We start from the raw sequence: 22,886 nt of genomic DNA, 5'->3' as shown, positions 1-22,886 counted from the left end.
TGAAGAAAGTTCTGGCACATCCAACTTTTAATTTCATCAATGCATTGGCAGAGGGAGTCAATGGGGCTGTAGTCATTTGTGCAAGCAAATAAGTTACAAAGGTGCACCTTTGAGGTTAACTCATGAAAAATAAACATGGTGTTACAAAAGTACTAAAATGTATTATTATTATTATTATTATTATTATTATTATTATTATTACCATGGTAAATTTGTGGTTACTGCATTACTTTACTTATCGTTACTGCTGCTTTACTTATCTTTCTTTTTATATATCCTATTTTTATAGTTGTACTTTATATTTGATCTGTATTTAATGTTCTACTGTTAGTGTTATCTGTATGCACCAAGGGTCTGAGAGTAACACAATTTCAATTCTCTGTATGTATGTACTGTACATGTGGAAGAATTGACAATAAAGCTAACTTGACTTGACTTCAACTACTGTGGTAAACTGTGGTTACAGTAATAAATCCATAGTTAATTTTTGTAAAAGGCTTCCAGGCTGTTGTACCCCTGAAGGTGAAATATTAGCACTTTTTTTTCTGACAGATTTTTTTAACAGCAATTACAGAACATAACGCAATCCATTTGAACTTTTAACAACCAGTTTAAATAAATTTACTTGCACAAATTAGCCAATTTAAGATAAATATTACATGTACACAAAAGTTTGGTGTCAGTAAGATTTTGTAATTTTTTTAGTCTCATGCTCACCATGGCTGCACTTATTTGAACAAACAAACAGTAAAAGCAGCAATATTAAGAAATATAACAATTAAGAATAACTATTTTCTATTTTAATATATTTTAAAATCTAATTTAAAATGTATCTGTGATCAATGCTGAACTTTCAGCATCATTACTCCAATCTTCAGTGTCACATGATCCTTCAGAAATAGTTCTAATATTTGCTGCTCAAAAAACATTTATTATTGTTGCTGCTTAATATTTGTGTGGAAACCGTGATGCATTTCTCAGAATTAATTTTATATATAGTAACAATGTTATGTAATGTAATGTAATAATGTGGCGATGGTTTCTTAAGATCTACTTATGCTTCTGATGCTTTTGGGAAATGCAGCCCTATTTGAACAAACACTGAGAGCCATGCGTCAGCAGCGAACGCTGTCTGTGATTGCTTGGTTCTGTCTTTCAGCATTTAAGTGTGTTCTGATGAGCAGGAGAAATGGTTCTATCCAACAAAAGTATTCGCTAATTTAGTCTATTTTTCCACCCAGAAGCTTATTTTATGCACCAAATTTCTTGATAAGTAAATAAAATTAATGGTTAAAAAATACACTTTAGATTCAATATTTTTATGTGAGGATCGATCCTTTCGATACAACATCAGTATCAAAAGTATCGATACTTAGGGATCGATCCGCCCATCCCTACTTATTACTTATAAAGCCCTGAATGGTTTAGCACCTCAGTATTTGAACAAGCTCTTATTACATTATAGTCCTCCACATCTGCTGCGTTCCCAAAACTCCTAGATTACCTAGATTGTCAAAATCAACTGCGAGTGGCAGATCCTTTTACTATTTAGCGCCCAAACTCTGGAATAAACTACCTAACATTGTTTGGGAGGCAGACACACTCTGTCAGTTTGGAAATCTGGCCAGTAGCGGCATTTTATGGTGCACGTTATACTTAACATTTATCATTAGATAATAGACAGTTATATTATGATTGCAGGTAGATAATATGAGAAACACCATAATAAGATGCTAGTTTTCATATTTTTAAGTTTTTAGCCATTCTGCAATCATTCTCTCCCTGTAGTTGTCATGAGCCTGGTTTGATTACTCTTGTTTTGGGTGTCTTTTCCTCCCCTATTGTTCATCTTTCATTGGGTTCAGCGAAGGATGCACCGATTCGCTCCACTGTGGAGATGCAGGGGGTAATGTTCGGCCGTCATGAGGAGGAGCTCTCCGAGGCAAGACATGCGGTTGAGAACCTCGCTGGTCAAGTTATGGATTTATCTCACCGTTTTCAATTCCTCCGTCACGAGCTCTCCGATTCTCCGCCTCCCAGCCAAGCCCTAGAGCCGAGAGTGAACAATCCACCAAGATATGCCGGTGAGCCCACTGAATGCAAGGCCTTCCTAACTCAATGTGAAGTTGTCTTTTCTCTCCAACCCACTACTTATGTGACTGACCGTGAGAAGGTTGCATTTGTGATCTCTTTGCTGACAGGAAGAGTGTGAGACTGGGACACAGCAGTCTGGGAGGCGGAGACGGTATGCTGCCAGTCCTTCGCTTCGTTCCGGGAGGAGATGGTAAAGGTCTTTGACCGGATGTGAAGTATCCCGCCAGCTCGCTGTCTTACGTCAGGGAAGGCGTTCAGTTTCAGGATTTCTCCATAGAGTTCCGTACCCTTTCAGCCTCCTGTGAATGGAATGAGCCAGCCTTAATGGCGCGTTTCCTGGAATGATTGTGTCCTGAGATCAAGGAGGAGATCTATGCACGAGAGGTCCCCGTGGCCTTCGATCAACTGGTTGAATTCGCAATCCATCTGGAAAGGCGTGCTGACCTTCAATTGCTGTGCCCGTGGTACCCAGCGAGCCCCGTCTCCACCCCAGCCTGGACCAGCTACCGTTTAATTTGAAGCCGCCTAGTTTCCTGAGCCCATGCAGACAGCCGGCATTCGCATCTCACCTGCTGAACATCAGCGTCGTATTTTCCATCATCTCTGCATGTACTGTGGACGCTCGGGCCATTTGCTGGCTGTTTGTCTGCTAAAAGGGAATGCTCGCCAGTAGTCCAGGGGATACTGTCGAGCATTGTTTCAAGCTCTCCTCCCGCCAAATCTATCACCACACTACCCGTAGTTCTCTGGTGGGCTGGAATGACTGCTACATCTCAAGCTCTTATTGATTCTGGGTCAGAGGGAAATTTTATGGACGAGCAGTGGGCTCGTGAAAGGAGGATTCCTTTGTTGAGACTCGAAGATCCTACTCCTGTGTTTTTGTTAGACAGCAGTGAGCTGCCTGATATACACAGTCACAGTACCGGTGAGTCTCACCATCTCGGGCAACCACCAAGAGACTATATCCTTTTCTATTCTTTGTTCTACCATTGCCCATATAGTCTTGGGTCATCCTTGGCTCGTTCAACATAATCCTCAAATTAACTGTTTGCAAGGAACTACTAATTTGTCTTGTCATGTCCAATGTCTTGTGTATGCTGTGTCTCCTGTCTCTTCTGTCTCTGTGATGCAGGAGGAGCCTGGTGATTTGTCCGGAGTGCCGGAGGAGTATCACGATCTGCAGGTGGTCTTCAGTTGTTCCCGGGCTGCGTCTCTTCCTCCTTACCGTCCTTATGACTGCAGTATAGAACTACTTCCTGGTACTACTCCTCCCCGCGGTCGTTAATACTCTCTGTCTGCCCCCGAGCGCGAGGCTCTTGAGAAATATTTATCTGAAAGTCTTGTTGCCGGTACTATCGTTCCTTAAGGTTTTGCTGCGGGCGTTGGGGGTCTCTTTTTTGTTAAGGGGGTGAATGGCTCATTGTTTTTTTGTTTTGATTAAGGATGGCTCATTGATTACAGGGGATTGAATGACATAAAAGAATCGCTACCCTTTGCCCGAGATGCTTCAGGGAACTCGGATCTTCACCAAGCTAGACCTCCGTAACGCTTACCATTTAGTGTGTATTAAGGTGGGAGACGAGTGGAAGATGCCGTTTAATACTCCCCTCAGTCACTTTGAATATCAGGTTCGCGCCGGCTGTCTTTCAAGCCTTGGTCAATGACATTCTGAGAGACATGCTGAACATTTTCATTTTTGTATACTTAGATGACATCCTCATCTTTTCTCCGTACTTGGAGGTGCATGTCCAGCATGTTCGTCGTCTCCTGCAACGCCTACTGGAGAACAAACTTTTTGTTAAGGCTGAGAAATGCGTGTTTCATGCCAATCGGTGTCTTTCCTGGGTTCGGTGATCTCTGCTGACAGCATCAGCATGGATCCGACTAAGGTACGCGCGGTGATAGAGTGGCCTGTCCCAGATTCTCGTACTGCTCTCCAGCGTTTCCTGGGATGGGACCAAGAGAGCTCAGCGCGCTTTTATTAGACTGAAGGAGCTGTTCACTTCAGCACCCATTCTCATCACGCCTGATCCAACGAGACAATGTGGAGGTCGATGCCTCTGATATCGCCGTGGGCGCTGTACTTTCCCAGCATTCCCCTACTGATAATTAGATCCATCCTTGCACGTTCTTCTGGCACCGCCTCTCATCTGCTGAACGAAATTACGACATCGGTAACCGCGAGCTTCTTTCCATTCGTTTGGCTTTAGGCGAGTGGTGCCACTGGTAAGAGGGTTCCTCTGTTCCGTTCATTGTATGGACGGATCATAGAAACTTCGAATATATCCGGTCAGCTGACTATAGTCGATCGTTTTTTGTAAGTGGCCCATTTCGTACCGCTTAACAAGCTCCCCTCTGCCAAGGAGACCGCGCAAATTATTATTGAGAACGTTTTCCGTTTGCACGGTCTCCCCACTGACATCGTCTCGGACAGGGGAGAGAATTCTCCCGATTGATTGGTGCGTCTGCCAATTTATCCTCAGGATTTTATCCCCAGACTAACAGGCAAGTAGAGCGTACTAACCAGATCTTATCTCCGTACTTTGGCTTTTCGCAATCCAGCGTCATGGTGCGAGCAACTTCCCTGGGTCGAGTAGTTCGCCCATAATTCTCTTCCCTCGTCGGCTACCGCGTTATCCCCATTTCAGTCTTCATTAGGGTATCAGCCCCCTCTGTTTCCCTCTCAGGAGACTGAGACTTCAGTTCCCTCGGTCCAAGCATTTATCCGTCGTTGCCAACTTACTTAGAGAGCTGTTAGGTCCGCCCTATGTCGAAGTAGAGAACGTACCCGTCGTACTGCCAATTGTCATCGCATTAAAGCACCTAGATATATCTGTGGACAAAAGGTATGGTTATCCACCAAGGATCTACCACTACTGACCGAGTCGCATAAACTGGCCCCACGTTTCATTGGGCCTTTCTCCATAATCAAAGTCCTTAGTCCTGCTACCGTTAAGCTCAAATTGCCTCCCAATTTGAGGCGCGTCCACCAGGTTTTCCATGTCTCATGTATTAAGCTGGTTGTTCGCACTCCCGCCCGCCCTGCCCACTGTCCCGCTCTTGTTGAGAGTTCTCCTATATACAGGGTCAGGAGATTGCTGGACATGCGCCGCCGGGGTCGAGGCTACCAATATCTCATCAATTGGGAGGGTAACGGTCCTGAGGATAGAAGTTTGATTCCAGCTCGGGACATCCTGGACCGCTCACTCATTGATAATTTCCTTCGCTCTCACCAGTCCTCTTCCTCAGGACCGCCAGAGAGCGCTCCTCGGGAGAGGGGTACTGTCATGAGCCAGGTTTGATTACTCTAGTTTTGGGTGTCTTTTCCTCACCTATTGTTCATCTTTCATTGGGTTCAGCTGTTCCCTGTTACACCTGCGCAAGCACCTGTTCTGTGTCTTCGCGCTGATTGCGCTGCCTACTTCTCCCTGTTTTTTGTTCTTGTCGGTGTCTGGGAATTGTTTCATGTGAGTGTGACGTGCTTCTCGCCCTCTCGCTTTATGCAGTTTGTGTGTGTGTGTGTGTGTGTGTGTTTGTTAGCAGCTATTTTTCAGAGTCTGAGTCCCAGTCCCAGACCAGAGCTCGACCGTATTCCTGCTGTCCTGATCTACCGTGCCGGATCCCTCGTCTACAGGCGTGATTGCCATTATCTGCCAGCCTGGGCCGTCTCCGCCGGTTAATGCCTCATTCCAGTTGGACTACACTTTAGTCGAGGATCTGTGACTCGGGAAGCAGCTATATGATCCTTAGTTCTCCAGCTGCAGCGTGTTTTCTCCATCGCGCCTGGCAGTCTGTTTGTGTTTGGGACTGAATAAATTGTGCAAACTTCTTTAGTCTCTGGGTCATCTCAGATCACCTGACAGTAGGAGGTTGAATGAGTTTCAATGAATACAATACAGAGTTTTGTTGAATGCAATTGGTTGCCTTGTTTTTTTTTTTTTAAACATTATTTAAAATTTTTTTATTACATCGTTTTATTTTTTATTTGGTTCAATTCTGAATATGCTTGCCTTTTGTATTATTATATTGTATAGTAATGTGAATATTATGAAATAACACTGGGAAGTGAGTAATTAACCTTGTTAAATTTAATATTTAAAAACAAATTTAAACTGAAATGAAGTGTTTAATGTTTGTCTATGCAAAAACCCAAAAAAAAAAAAAAGCAATTATGACCGGCAAAACTCTTTTGAGCAACTAGACTAGCGGTAAATACATGTAGACTATTTTTATTAAATGGCCATATGGGTATCTAGTGGTTAAACCATGGCATTACATATGAATATTATTTTTCTCTTTGCACTGCAATTTAAAAACGTTTTCTCCATTTTAACCCTAAATGCTACATAATGATATAAATAATGAATAAATTAGAGAATGTTATATTTTATTTGGTCATTCATGGGTGCACATATCATTTAGCGCCAAAAATCTCATCAAAATAATAACTAAATAGAACTGAATGAAAATATAGTAAAATTATTTAATTGATTAAAAGTTACATGTAAGGTGTTTGGTCACATATAACTGCAAAGGGCTATGAGAACCTAGCAATGCTGTATTTTTATCACTCCAAAGAATAAAATATTATTGTAAAATGAAGTCAGTGTAGTTATCAATGCACATAAGTACTAGAAATTGCTGCAAATATAGTAAAACTGCTGTCTGTCCCATATAACCCAATCAAACATATAGACAGCACAGAGTTGTTTGGAACTATTGAGAGCTCCATGAACCACTTGGCCACATGGCAGGAAGATCAAAGCATGTTGCAACTTTCTCAATGGCTCTGCATGTAACGTTCATACATTTTGGTATGCAGCATTTTGAAAGCAAACTTATTTTGAATTTTTGTTGTGAATGAATGAGGCATTTATATAGCATTTTACTGTGTATCGCTGTGCACCCAAAGTGCTTTACAATCATATGAGGGGGTCTCTCCTTAAACACCACCAGTGTGCAGCATCCACCTGGATGATGCGACGGCAGCCACAGTACATCGGTGCCAGTGCACTCACCACACACCAGCTACAGGTGGAGAGGGAGAGAGAGATAAAGCCAAATCTGTGGATGGGATTATTAGGAGACCATGACTGACAAGGGCCAGTGGAGAGAATTTGGCCCGGACACCGGGGTTACACCCCTACTCTTTATGAAAAGTGCCATGGGATTTTTAATGACCACAGAGAGTCAGGACCTCGGTTTAACATCTCATCCAAAGAAAGGTGCTTTTTACAGTATAGTGTCCCCATCACTATACGCTACTGGGGTGTTAGGACCCACACAGACCACAGGGTAAGCGCCCCCTGCTGGCCTCACTAACACCTCTTCTTGACTTTTCTGTGTTCATGTTTCCCCTTCCCTTTGTATTTTGGTATTTCCTTTGTTGTCATGGTTTCATGTAATGCCTTTTTTACAGTGCATTAATATGCCCATTTTCTTTTGTCTCCTTGAGTATTTTGTGTTCTTATTTGCCAGTGACTTTTGGTTTATTCCAACACATTTACATTTATGCACTTAGCAGACACTTTCATCCAAACTGACATACAAAGACAAGTTCACATTTTTGTTATGAAGGTCAGGCTGTTTTCCGGTTTTAGGTTTTTTTTTTTTTTCCTTGCTTTTCATTTTTGGGTTCTTTATGTCACTATCACAATTTCAGTACTCTGCATTTGTGTTCTTTGCCATATCATGCCTCATGAGTTGTCTTTTAAAACAGTGATTGAGTAAGAGATGAAGTTTGAAAGTGGAAAAAAGAATGAAGAACAAAGTCAAACTCTGCCATTTAATGGACACAGAAGAACTCAGCACAAGTCAGTCATATGCTTGCTTGTATGTGTAGTTTCTTGTCTTCATTCTTCAACTTTAGTCTTAAAAAAAGCAAAAAATTAATAAATAAAAGAATTCAAAAACATTGTTTAAAATGTTTCATAGATTTTATGTAAAAAAGTCACTTTTCTCTACATAATCATCATCTGTTGTTACCTTCCCAGCTTCACGGCTCTTGGCTCTCAGCTTGTTGACCTGGGACTCGGCGATGTCAGCGCGCTCATGAGACTCCTCCAGCTCATGCTGGACCTTCCTGTACCTGGACAGGTGAGTGTTGGCCTGCTCCTCCTGTTAGGATGACACAAGATATCAAACCCCTTTCAGAGCATTGCACTCATGGCACTGAGTGTATTGAATAGAAAATGTCAAAGCTTCACACTCGAGACATTTGACATTAGACTTACAGCTTCTTCAGCTTGGCGTTTGTAGGCCTTCACTTTCAGCTGCAGCTTGTCTACCAGATCCTGCAGGCGAGTCACGTTCTTCTTGTCCTCCTCAGTCTTTGGGTGTAAAATTGTTTATGGTCTCGGTTAAACTAAGTATATCATCATGAAAGGTGTTGAATATCTAATTTGTGTGTAGTTTTACCTGGTAGGTGAGCTCCTTCACTCTCCTTTCATATTTGCGCACTCCTTTCACAGCGTCTGCACCACGTCTCTGTTCAGCTTCAACTTCAGCTTCCAACTCATGCACCTTCAGTAGAGAGTTATTGTTATAACTGTGAAATCTCTGCCATGGCCAGTTCATCTAAGGGTTACTCACACTAGGCGATCTGAACCATTCCCGAGCACCCCCAAAGTTAATTTCTTTTGACTAGTGTGATCACTCTGTACCATATCTGAGCACGGTACCGAACCATGTTCTGAGCCCGCTTGAAGAGGTGAGCCAGAGCATGGTGGGTCAGTTGGGCTCTGGCGTGATACACATGTAGTGTGGTCGCTAACTGCACCAGAGCACGGGACAGCTACTAACTGTGTGTGCACTACTATCATATTTTATACAAAAAACATTTAGTACTACTTGAAAAGTAGCAGTTTTTAGTTAATTTGAGTATTGAGTTGAGTAATATAGATTTGTAACAGGTCTGGTTTTCAATTGATGAACATCATTTATACTTTGTGAGTATAGCTGCAAATTCCTCCATCAGTGTCATCTGACTCCATAATCATTGTATAATCGCACTATGGCTCGTTAGAAGGCAACCGTTCCTAGTATGAGTACACCCTAAGTCTGTAATTTACCCTGGACTCCAGTTTCTGGAGCTGTTTCTTTCCACCCTTCATGGCCAGACTCTCAGCCTCATCCAGACGGTGCTGCAGGTCTTTGACAGTCACCTCCATGTTCTTCTTCATCCTCTCCAGGTGAGCACTGGTGTCCTGCTCCTTCTTCAGCTCCTCAGCCATCATGGCAGCCTGAAATATAGGCCAATGAAAACGAGCTAACCAATATAGATAGAATTAGCTTCCATGAATGTTCTCTCTGCTACCACTTGCAGCTAAACAAAGTCAAATAACTGTTTAAATTAGCATAGAGTAACATATTGCAAACACGCACATCAGTGATGGCCTTCTTTGGCCTTCTCCTCTGCATTTCTGGCCTCCTGGACTGCATCATCCACCTCACCTTGAACCTGGAGCAGATCATTCTCAAGCTTCTTCTTGGTGTTAATAAGACTCGTATTCTGCAGGATTTAAGCAGGTAGTTTAGTGTCTATTTAACTAATAATTTATCATGTAATCTGAATTTGCTCTTAGTATTTAATAATCTTTTTGTACTTGTGAGTGTAACAGTCCCACACGTTCGCTGGCATCCACCAGCTCCTGCTCTGCCACTTTGCGTCCTCTCTCTGTTTGCTCCAGGCCAGCTCTCAGCTCCTCAATCTCTGCTTGCATTAGGCTATTTCTGCGCTCCACCATGGCCACCTGCTCCTTCATGTCCTCTTGTCCTCTGACAGCTTCATCAAGGTGCAGTTGGGCATCCTGTGGCATTGTTCTTTCTTTGTTAGTTGCATGCCATGCTTCAGTTAATTCATGTGTCATATTCATATGATCAAACACTTAAACTCCTCATTCTACAGAGAGATACCTTGAGTTGTCCTTGGACGTTCCTGAGCTGTTTCTGGGCCTCAGCAGCCTGGCGGTTGGCATGACTCAACTGGACCTCCATCTCATTCAGATCTCCTTCCATCTTCTTTTTGACTCTCAGGGCATCATTTCTGCTCCTGACCTCAGAATCCAGAGTGCTCTGCATGGAATCCAACACTCTTTGACTGTTCCTCTTGATCTGTTCCATCTCCTCATCCTTCTCAGCCAGCTTCCTGTCAATCTCGCTCTTCACCTGGTTCAGCTCCAGCTGCACACGAAGAATCTTGGACTCTTCATGCTCCAGGGTGCCCTGCAAGGAAAAAATGAAATAATTTACTTTTTAAACTTGTAAAATTGTACTATATGGCTCCAGAGTTATGGCAGGTATATTTGTGATTGTTTAAGAAGGAAATAATTACATTCATTTAAGGTTTTGAACCACTACATATACAATGTTTTAATATTATTCAAAGCACTAGTGTGATGTTAGTATTGTAGCAAAAGGAATGGCACCTCGGCTTCTTCTAGTGCAGTCTGGATCTCTGCTTTCTCGGACTCCACTGTCTTCTTGGCTTTCTCTATCTCATGAATGCTCTTTCCAGTCTCTCCAAGCTGCTCAGAGAGGTCAGAAATCTCCTCTGAAAGTATTTAAAAATCAATTGTACGTCATTTTCTGTTTTTAAATGAATCTCAATTTTTAAAATTCCTTGCTGTAAAAATAAAAGTGCCATTTACGTTGCAGATTCTTGTTCTCCCTCTTCAGGGTCTCGAGGTGGTCAAGAGCTTCTTCATAGGAGTTCTTCATTTTGAAAAGCTCAGTGCTGAGAGAACGAGCTTCTTTCTGAGCAGCTTCTAGTTCAGCCTGGCTTTCCTCATACTTCTGTTTCCAGTCTGCTAGGACCTGGAGAAAAGGGTAATCATTGTTAATTAGCCAAGTCCATGGTTCAAGGTTTAGATATGAAGATTATCCACATCTTTCTTACCTTATCAAAGTTTCTCTGCTTCTTGTCAAGGTTGGCAGCCAATGCATTTGCCCTCTCCCCATCAATCATGAGGTCCTCTACTTCACTCTGCAGCCTCTGTTTGGTCTTTTCCAGAGAGGCACACTTGGAGTTCACTGCCTCAATGGATTCTTCAGCATCCTGCAGACGCTGTGCCAGCTTTTTCCTGAAGAAAGTTGTATTAAATGATGAAATCTAACTAATATTTGTGAAATTAAATGTAGGGTACTCAAGTCTTTTTTCTTTGCTGTATTTACTTGGATTCCTCAAGCTCTTCAGTGCGTTGGATGGCATCAGTCTCATATTTGGCTCTCCACTGGGCCACCTCACTGTTGGCCTTAGACATTCCACGCTGGAGTTCAGCTTTGGCCTCCTGCTCCTCCTCATACTGCTCTCTGAGCAAGTCACAGTCATGGCCGGGCAGACTGAACTGCATGGGCCAGAGCATTCTTGGCCTATAGGGTGGCACATTTTGGGATTTTAAACACTCTACTATCTACACGACGGCTTGGATTTTCAAAAAAACAAAAAAACAAAAACATTAAAAATAATTTGATTATCAAAGCAAAGTAATATTTGCAACTCTACCTTGACTTCTTCCTCAACATGTCTTTTGAGATCTTCAATTTGCTGAGTAAAAGCCTGTTTTCCTCTAGTTAACTGTGAAACAAGTGCTTCTTTCTCTTCCAGCTGACGGCTAAATTCACCTTAGAAACAGGTTACAGATATTGGCATGAAATATAATAACAGAATCTTTTTATTCAATTTTGTTTTAAGATTTTTTACATGTGTAGCTTACTCTCTTACCATTTTCAGTCTGAAGTCTTGCTCGTTGTGCATTCATGTCGTTCAACTGGCGACTATTTTCATCACTTTTGGCCTTGATTTCACTCAGCTGGTCTTCAAGAGTGCGGCACATCTTCTCTAAATTACCCTAAAGAGATTAGAGATTATATGAATATGTTTGTAAAGATGATTTTGTACTTATTAATGATAATCTAGTGACATTACCTTTGCTTTAGCCACAGCCTCCATGTTGCTTGACAAATCATCAATCTCCATCTTGTATTCACTCTTCTCCTTCTCCAGCTTCTGCTTGATCCGCTGGAGGTTGTCGATCTGTTCTCCGAGTTCAGCCACACTGTCTGCCTGCTTCTTTCGGAGAGCTGCAGCTGTAGCTTCATGCTGCAGGGTAGACTCTTCCAAATCACGACGCATCTTCTGGAATTCGGCTTCACGCTTCTTGTTCATCTCAATCTGCGCAGCAGTGGCACCACCAGCTTCCTCAAGCCTCTCGCTGATCTCTTCAAGTTCCCTGGAAAGATCAGCTCTCTGTTTCTCCACTTTGGCACGAGCAGATCGCTCTGCCTCAATTTCCTCTTCCAGCTCCTCGATACGGGCCTAAATAAAAAAAAAAGTCTTCTTTACTGATATTTGTAATATGGATTTTTCCAGCTGTGCATCTAACTTCACCATTTCACATCAGAAAGATTAAAGATAGTTTTAATTGAAGTTATTTGATTTTTTTGTTTAGATTTTTTTCAAAATAATTTTGATAATATTTCTTTATGAGAAACTGACTTATCTCAAAATCCTTCCTGTTTTTAAAGTATTGTTTTGTTAAATGTGCCAAATACTTATTTTCTGTAATTATGTAAAGTTCAAAATCTGATGACCACTCACTTTTTGATTTTCTCATCTGATTGCTGTTTTTCATTCTCCAGGTCCATTATGGACTCCTGGGCCAGTTTCAGATCACCCTCAAGCTTCCTTTTGACTCTCTCAAGGTCCATACGAAGTTTCTTCTCTTGCTCCAATGAGCCCTCAAGCTATTGTTACAGAAACTGGAACATTAAAATCTGGTATAGAGCAATAAATTTGATTTCTTATTGATTCATGTTCTTATTCCTATGCCAAACATCTTACATCGTCCACTTGCTGCTCAAGCTTTGTCTTAGCTTTAGTCAGAGTGTTGACTTTGTCCTCCTCTGCCTGAAGGTCATCAAGAGTCTGCTGGTGTGCCTCTTGGAGGGCTTTCTTCTCTTTGGTCAGCTTGGCAATGCTCTCATCTTGAGAGGCCATCTCCTCTGTCAGGTTTTTCACCTAAATGGAAACATTAATTACTGGTTTCATAATCAAGAGTCTGAATCACAATCTGCAGTGTATATGAAGAGTTTGGTTCCAAAACGCTATAAATCCATTTTGATTAATTTGAGTAAAAATGTGTTTTCTTTACCAAGAAAGTGGCAAGATGAAAACCTATATTTTCTGTTTCAGACTTTCACATAGCATCTTTAGGTTATAATAATATTAAAAATTCTAATCCAGATTTTGATTTTCAAATATTTATTATAAAATGTTATTGTTTTTTAAATGTAATAAATCCATTGAATCAAATGGGTTATTGGGTTATTGAAAGTTATTTACACAACATAGTAAGTTGATCCATATATGACAGCCTCTGAATTTTGGTCAGTACTAATCTTATATACAGGCACTGGACTAAAAATACATTCACCGGTCATCGCTCTCAAAATGAATTCAACGGGTCATCTTGTTTGCTATAAATTAATTATAACAATAAAAGAAAATTTCTTCATGAACAAGAATATGATCAGCAATATCACATTAGACCACAGAAATTCCAAAATAACATTTCCCTTACATTCAGCTTCCGAAAGTGCATTTGTCTTTGCAGTGTTACATTCATTTAGTTGACTAGTGCTATACGCTGTATTAACAAAAATATAAATGGCATTAATAAAAACACTTTATTTGTAGATCACTGACAAGCTAGGCAATATTGCGTTCATAATCGAATGAGATTCATCTAATGAACTCAATATTTTGTAGCTTGTCTGTGATTTACGGCTCTGTGTATTAAATGCTGCTCCATCTGAAAGCAGAAGCACGTGATGGAGATTTACCGGTACTATTAATCACCGAATTGGCTTTACTGACGAGATGCGCATGACAATCAAATGTGATTCATGGTGCAGTCCTTGTTTGTTGATCACAAAGTACAAAGTAGATGAGGAAAACTAGGATGCTGGGTGTATTCAAAGCGCCGCCATTACTGTCTGGGGTGTGTGGAATGGTGTGCTGTGATTGGTTGAGTGGATTTATCGCATTCTGCTGAAAAGGGAGACTGGAGTTGGTCACGGTTTGGAAAAAAGGGACACAACATGACCTAATATATGATATATATACTGACTTTATTCTCTGTTGCATGTTTCTCCTTCTCCACTTTTGCCAAGGTGAGCTCCAGGTCATCAATGTCTTTTTTCAGCTCAGAGCATTCGTCCTCCAGTTTTCCTCTTCTTGGCAGTCAGTTTAGCATTGATTTCCTCCTCATCCTCCAGTCTCTCGGTTGTCTCTTTGAGTTTGCCTTCAAGCTGGATCTTGCTTTTGATGAGCCCTTCACATCTCTCCTCAGCATCAGAGAGGTTTTCAGATTCCTGTTCATTGACATGGATATAGTTAATGACTTATGTTTAGAGATGCACAATATAACAGCCACCATATCGGTATTGGCTGATAAATTGAAATTTTTCTGTTATTGTTATCGAACCGCTAAGAGAATTTGACCGATATCTTAGAGCCGAAAAATAATGCATTATTTCCTGCAGAGACACTTCAGATGCGCACTGTTCACCATGATGTTTTTAATTGCTTGAAATATTATTCGAATCACCTCGAAAAGGAAAATACAGTGAACTGCAACATGTGCAGGGCAAGTCTGTCATTTTATAATGAGATCATTAGCGACTGTAAAATAATGTAAAGGAATCTTTGTTCACCCATGTTTTAGCGCGTTGTTAAGGGAAGAGTGCATTCACAATGTATCCACACATGAATAGCACAGTCAAGTTCGCTTGTGCATTTACGTTTACAGTGTTTTTTGTGCAATTGATTTTTTTGCGTTGCTGCTGGCTTTAGCTCAGCACATGCAGCTCAAACAGCAGCTTACAACAGTAATAATAATGAATGAGATCATATATATATATATATATATATATATAAACATTATAACGAGAAAACGTTATAATAACGTTATAATAAAACGTTATGAATTCTTTTGGTTTGGTTTCTGTGTTTCAGCGTGTTGTTGCAGGAAGAGCCAAGAGCGCATCCACAATAGAAGTTACACATTCTGATTAGCACATAACTTAGTTCGAGTTCACATGTGAATTTGCATCTTTTTGTAAATATATAAGTTGTAATATTATATTTAATGTTGTATAAATATCTGAATATATGATGCGTTTCCTTAAGTTAAATAAGCTGGCAGCACTTCAGTTTACCGGTGTTCATTCAGCTCTTCAGCTTCACACACGCAGGTTGAACATCAATGCACAACATTAATAACTATAATTGGGAATGTCATAAACGTAATATTATAAAGAGAATATTACCGTAATAAAAAAGTTGTGAATTAATTGTGTTTATTTGCCGTGTTTCAGCACGTTTTTACAGGAAGAGCCAAGAGCATGTCCACGACACATCTGACTATTCGGGTTGTAGCACAGGTGCATTGCAGTTTTGGAAATAGGCTAATTCTATTTTAAACTGTGAAGGCGAGCCAGTGGATATCATACAAGCAACGTGCAAACTTTGTGCAAGTCAAACTTATGCCGGTGAACGTCTTTCACCATGATATTGAAAGTAAAAACTGACCGCACTTTCGGCATCTGACGACACACGCATTAACAGCGCATATTCTCTCAGAGATGACGAGACAAATCTCCTAATATGTGGTATATATAACTGTTTTAATTTATTTCTTTAATGTTTCTCTTGTGGCCCGAACATAGTGAAAACAATGAGAAGAAACATATTTCATGTTGAACCGGTTGTTTTTAAAGTCGGTGCATAAAATAAAGCTGCTCTTTTGCTTCATTGATAAAGTGTTACTGAAGTGTAACAATTTTATTTAGGCTGTAGGGCTATGACTCGTTGTGGGCTATAATAGAGCTTTTTTATTTTGCTCACAGGCTGCGAGTCACAGCCCAGACAGCAAGCAGTTTCGGCCCAGATCCGGCCCACATCTGACCCGAATGAAATCCATGCTGGCCAGATGTGGGCCGTATCTGGGCCGAAACTGCTTGCTGTCTGGGAGCGTGTCAGTTATGCGGTGATGCGCTATGAAATTGTTGTGAAGCAAATTAATTCTAATATTCATTTAATAATAAAAGTAACCTTATAATATTAGACAGAAAATAACAGGCCTACATTCATTGGAAATGCCAAGTACTCTTAATAATACCAATATTTAATGAGTTTGACAATATTTCTGGCTATATTCCTTACATGATTATCGTCTTTCAACACACTTCATCGTCTTATCGTCTGCCCCCCATCAGAAAAATATATATATTTTTTACACGTAAGTAATGTTGTCCAGTAACTTGTTTCCATTATTTAAGCAATATTTTATTTATTTGTAAGGCTGTTTTATGTTTGATTTATGTTGAAGTGATTAATGCCTTTTAATGTTGAGACTTTTTTGGTAATCAGGCTCTCAAAAATTCTGTGAAATGTGGATTCAGATTTAGTGGCCAACATATCGGATATCGGCTTTCATATTTAAAGAATTATCGGCTATCGGTATCGGCCAAAATTTTCATATCGGTGCATCCCTACTTATGTTCATAGCTGTAGGATCCATATTGGGATAAACAAGAGCTGAAATACTCACAGAAGTTACTTGCAGTAGAAGATCGTTTTTCTCCTGAACAAGTGACACCATTTTCTCCTCAAGCTCCTTCTTTTTAGCTAATGCCTTTGTTAAATCTTCTTTCATTTTCTCAAAGTTCTCCTTCATTGATGCCATTTCTTTTTCACTCTCTGCAGTCTTCAGAAGAGGCTTGATCTTGAAGTACACCTTCATCCATGGCCAATGTTTTACATTCATGAATGAGCGGATGTTGTATTGGATGGAATAAATTGCCTCCCTGTGTAAATTGTAATCAGTAAATCAGCCTTTATCACTCTGTGCTACTAAACAGTTGTGTTCCAAACATTATTGTATGTTGTACCTCCTCTCCGTCATTTTGACAAACTCCTTCCTCATGACATATCCTCTGGCCAAAGCCTGAGTCATGGTAACCAGACTTGATAGTTTTTCATCTCTCATTTCCTCAAGAGTACCCAACAGACCAGCTTTAAAGAACACCTACAAGAACATTTGTAATATATTAGTGGTGTAGTGTTGAAGAAGCCAATGAGTCCTTTTCAGTGTTGATGTGGCCTGGGATATGGCCCTAATAATAATTAAGTTTGGCTGTTCCATTAATTCCAGTGGGGAAATAACTATTTTATGTTCTATACTATAGTATCGAATGACATTTGAGAGTATTCTGTCCTTTCTTTTTTGATGTAACAGATCAAGGAGGCATGACAGTGTCCGGTACACAAAGTGGGGTCCATATAGAAATGTTTTGTGTAATTTGGTGTGGAAAAACTTGACTGACACAAAGCATAGACTTGAACATATATTTATTAGATTGAGTATTATTTATATTGTATTTGTTTGTTTTGTGGGTGAGTAATGGATGGGAAGGGTTGAGTTGGTTTTGTTTTGTATGGTGTATTTGGTGAACAGCTCACCTTGGTGTGTCCAAATTTGTATTGGTTGTGGTCAACATCAATTAGAGCCCAAGAGTTTCTCTCTGTAGCCTTTTTGTTGTCAATGAACTGTCCCTCAGGGATGACGCTAGCGTTTTAATACTTTGTATCTAGAGGACATTTAGGGGAAAGTAGTATTCTTGAGAAATATGTAAAGAAGTGAAGATTAGGTGATACATCATCTCTAAGTAAGAAGTTGCAAAAAGATGTCTTTACCTCTGCTTGAAGTCACCGTAGTGGATTCTGCTGGGAAAACCCTTCGTGCAGATTCTGATGCCCTCCAGCACACCATTACACCTGAGCTGGTGGATAACCAGGAAGTTCTCCATCAGACCTGAAATGCAAATGTTCTTAAGGTTCCAGACATTTTTTTTAAAACTGTGATGTATTTGAGTCTTTAAGTATCAAGATTACCTGGAGTCTTGGATTCATTAGGAATCAAGCAGCGCACAAAGTGAGGGTGAGTGCTCCTCAGGTTAGTCATCAGCTTACCCAAGTTCTCCTGTGGAAATTTTTGTGATTAATCTAATCTGTAATGGTGAAAAATACACAAACTTCAATAAGAGAGAGAATCTGTTTACCCTAAAAACTGCAGACACCGTCTGGAAGGAACCACCCTTCTTCTTGCCTCCTTTCTTTCCAGCTGCCTCTGCTGTATATCAATGACAGAAGTTTTTTTCTGTTAATCTTGTGTTGATGTCCATTAAACCCTTCAATAAATCTCTATTTACATCTTGTTGAATCTAACTGTTCTCTTGCATAGATATACTTCATATTTTGAAACTCCAAAATCTGTGATCACACAGTTTGTTGCTTTCTGATGATCTTATTTATTTATTTATTTTTTTAGTTTTTGTAAGCAGGTGTCTTGTACATAATTAAAACACAAAGGACTTGAGGAAATAGAGATGCTTGTACCTTCTGGCACAGCGACATACAGCAAGGCCAGCACTTTGAGTGCTGACTTTTGGTAAAGTTGCACAACAGAGTCGTTCAGTGGATCCTTGTCTCTTCTCAACCAGCCACTAATGTTGTAGTCCACAGTGCCGGCGTAGTGCACCAGAGAGAAGTGGGCCTCTGCCTTCCCTTTGCCAGGCTTGGGCTTCTGGAAAGCTGAACATTTTCCCAGATGCTGGTCATGCAGCTTGTTTTTGAAGCTTGTGTCCGTAGCCTTTGGGAACATGCACTCCTCTTCAAGGATGGAAAAGATTCCCATTGGCTGTTGAAGAAATATTCACACTCAAATACAGGCACAGTGAGAATAGTTATTTTTATTTACCAAATATCCTCTTACCTTCTCAATGAGCTCAATGCAGGCAGCCAAGTCCATACCAAAGTCAATGAATGCCCAATCAATGCCTTCTTTCTTGTACTCCTCTTGCTCCAGAACAAACATGGTGTGGTTGAAGAACTGTTGCAGTTTCTCATTTGTGAAGTTAATGCAAAGCTGCTCCAAGCTGTTGAACTGATAATTCAACAGAAGCAATTATTGCAACTGACTCTTATCTTGTATGTCTTGATTCTTTCAGAGACATTAATGACTGATACTCACATCAAAGATCTCAAATCCAGCGATGTCCAGCACACCGATGTAGTACTCTCTAGGATTCGTCGTGTTCAACATCTCATTGATACGGACAACCATCCACAAGAACATTTTCTCATAGACAGACTTGCAGAGTGCAGAGACTGCATTGTTCACCTGAGAAATTCAAAGGTCATTGTAGAATAGATTATATTATTACCCTTACTTCTCACGATGACTATGTCTGAGACATGTCTGAGACGTATCCACAAGTTAAATGTGTTGATGAAGTCATCACCTGTGGTACTGTCTGGCCTTTGGTCACCATCTCATTCCCGACCTTAACTCTGGGGTAACACAGAGCTTTCAGCATGTCAGCGGAGTTGATGCCCATGAGGTAGGAGATTTTATCAGCCGCTAAGGAAGCAGAGTTTTATGCATTATTGTTGCTAATTAAGTGAATGTTTATATGTTCATTTGTGCTAAAATTCAATCTTACCCTCATTGCCGTCAGGTTCGGCCTGCTCCTCTCTCTGCTTCTGTTTGAACTTCATGGCCCCATGATGCATCACAGCACCTGTCAGCTTGTAGATGCTGATCTTCTCATCAGCATTGAAGCCCAGAATGTCAATGGCAGTCTGTTTTTACACAGACCAAATAAATCATATTGTTTATTGGAGTATTTTATACTGTGTCATGCAGTATTCAGTTCAAGCTGGTGTTTTTCTGATGTTTGTTTGCTCAGAAATTTTGCATAAAATCTAAAAATACTACTACTAATAATAATATTTCAGCTGTCCACATACATCTGTGGCAATGAACTCCTCCACATCATCGATGCTCTTGACAGTGATTTCACCCTGGCTGATCATTGGATAGTCGTAAGGGTTTGTGGTGATGAGCAGGGCCTCTGTAAAGAATTGAAGTGCAGTATGTTGCCAGTGCTCTCAAACATAGAAATAAGTGAAAACACAATCCTGTTTATTTCTCACCGAGCAGCTCTGGCTTGTGTCCAGTCATGAGCTGGTAGAAGATGTGGTAGCTCCTCTCAGCAGACAGCTGGAATGTTACCCTTGACTTTCTAGCAGATCTTTCCAAGAAAAAAAAAAGAGGAAGAAAAGACATTGTGTTCAATTTATTAACCCAATCTTAGACTCCAAATAAAATGTTTGTCTAAAAACTGTGTTGACTCACAAGTTTCAATATCTGCTTTGGCCAGTTTACCAGTGCCCGAAAAGTGAATCCTGATGAATTTACCCTAGATTGAAATCATTGATAAAAGCTGTTTGTGATTTAAAAAAGTGTATGATGTTATTAATGATGATTCGTAGGTGCAACTTACAAAACGAGAGGAGTTGTCGTTCCTTATAGTCTTGGCGTTACCATAAGCCTCCAGCAGAGGGTTGGCTGCAATGATCTGGTCTTCCAGTGATCCCTAGATGTAATTGTAGCACAGTGGGTAGTCGTGAGGTGAATCACAAACACTGTCCTCAATAACATTGTCTAGAATAGATATTCACTAACCTGCATTTTTCCAGGGCCAGAGTCTGTCTTCTTTGGACCAGCCATCGCAACAGTTGCAAAAGTACTGAATGACACGTTTTGTGTTCACAGTCTTTCCTGCACCAGATTCTCCACTGGAGATTTATGAGATCATCATTTAGTCATAAATCTTTTACTGATTTGCATTTATAATTGAAATGCTTCAGGTTGTGTCAGAAGAATAATATTTACTCACGTAATCAGAACAGACTGGTTCTCACGATCTGAAATTAAACCGTGAAATATTAACAGGATATATAAAATAGGTAGCACTCTATATTAACTTGAAGCTATGAAGTAGTTAAAAAAAAGTTTGTTTGTTTGTTTGTTTGTTTGTTTTTTTGCATTGTCATTAGATAATAGGTTATATCCTAAAGTTAACATTTCAGTTATTTATTCATATAAGTACACATAGAAGATAAAATAATTCAAAATAATGGCTGTTATGAAGCATTTGGAGTTCATTTAGCTTTTCTATGAACTCTGTCACAATTTCATTGTCTTTTTAACTGTTATTTGTTGAGACTGCTGGAATCCACTTACCAGTGAGCATGAACTGGTAGGCGTTGTCAGAGATGGAGAAGAAGATGTGAGGTGGGGCTTCAATCCTCTTTTGCCTCTGTATCCAGCCACAACAACTGCGTCGTACACTGGGAGCCATTTGTATGGATTGACAGTGGCGCAGAACAAGCCAGAGTAGGTCTGAAATGGAAATCCAGTTTTACAATGTTGCTGCCCTACTCCAGGAATAAATTATGATTTACTTACATAGATCATCCATGCTGCGTAACGCTCTTTGAGGTTAAACAGCACAGAAGGCTCATTGAGGTGGGTCATCATGGCCATGTCCTCCATTTTGTCAAACTTGGGAGGATTCATTGGGAAGATTTCATCTTCTTTTACTGTGACAGTCTGTAATGAACATTGTTTAGACTTTTGTACACACATTTCTACACTATTAAAGTGAAAAACTTTAACCTCTGAAGACTCAAGCACAGTCACATATGAAATAGTTTTTTTATTATTTTTTATTTATGATACTTACTTTCCCACAGTGAGTTTTGACAGTAGCTTTGCCAGCCTCTATACTAATAAGAGTACTTTTTAAGTACATCTCAGCTGCATCTGTCACGAAGAATGCTGTTTTGGCATCAAAGGGGGCGGTCTGAGCCTCGATTCGCTCTCTTTCTGGCTTCCGGAGGTAAATGGCCGCCGGGCCGAAACACTCCATTTCACCATCTCCCATGATTGTACTTCACTATGGAGTACAGCTGACATCACCATGCTGATATACTTAATTAGATTCACTTTTTGTATGTCATTGTCTAACTTTCAACTCTAACTCTCCTAATACATTCCAATCAGTGACACCTCCAAACAGATCATATTGTCACCATCAGTTGGGAAGTTCTTTACCTTGTATTATGCTCAGATAGAAATTGCAGCTGTCAAGTTCAGGATTCTGAAAAATAAAAATTACAAATGACTATATACTAAATACTTATATATGTATATATAATTATAGATAGATGGGTGGGTAGGTAGGTAGGTAGATAGATAGATAGATAGATAGATAGATAGATAGATAGATAGATAGATAGTGTATAATAGATTTTTGTTTATGTATTTTTATTTATAGACAGATAGATAGATATATAGTATCTTTACTGAAGACTCAGCTGAACTGTTCAGCTGGATTTGGTCATGTTATTCTATATGGTTTATGATGATGCATCTCAGTCCTAGTGGAAAATAGCAACACGTTGTCCTTCATTTGTTTTGTTGGTTTGCTGGAGCATGTGATATTTTAATTATTCTCATGGTTTAGATCAACTGAACAGCCTTTCTATACTTAAATTCATGATGTTGATATGTTTTAACTTTAATTGTATTTAATTTTAGTCATAGACTTTTGGATAATACACTTATATGGTATAAAAGTTTAACAGTCCATTTTTTTTCTAATGTTGTGTCTCTTCTTTTTAATGTAGGCTTTCTTGCTGAGTGTTTGTGTTTGTTTACAATGTTTAATTTGATGTCACTGAGGTCTTATTTCAATGTTGCATCTTATTTCAATCTTGGCAAAGAGGAGGAACTTGGTTCAGATGTGAAGAAGCAGTCAGCTGTCACTACTATTTAATTTTAGAGGTGAAAGCAAGACTAGCACAATGTGATGACTAAAAG

The 22,886-nt window shown here is 40.0% G+C and overlaps 1 pseudogene; it reads right to left on the bottom strand.

Annotated features, from left to right (window-relative positions):
• Nucleotides 1-7,865: 7,865 nt before the first annotated feature.
• LOC109089550 lies at nt 7,866-21,960 on the bottom strand (annotated as a pseudogene).
• Nucleotides 21,961-22,886: the final 926 nt, after the last annotated feature.

The sequence above is a fragment of the Cyprinus carpio genome, chromosome B4 (genome assembly GCF_018340385.1).
Source record: "Cyprinus carpio isolate SPL01 chromosome B4, ASM1834038v1, whole genome shotgun sequence".
NCBI classification, from domain to species: domain Eukaryota; kingdom Metazoa; phylum Chordata; class Actinopteri; order Cypriniformes; family Cyprinidae; genus Cyprinus; species Cyprinus carpio.
Note: the sequence above shows the minus strand (reverse complement) of the source record. Positions and strands in the feature narration are given on the sequence as shown.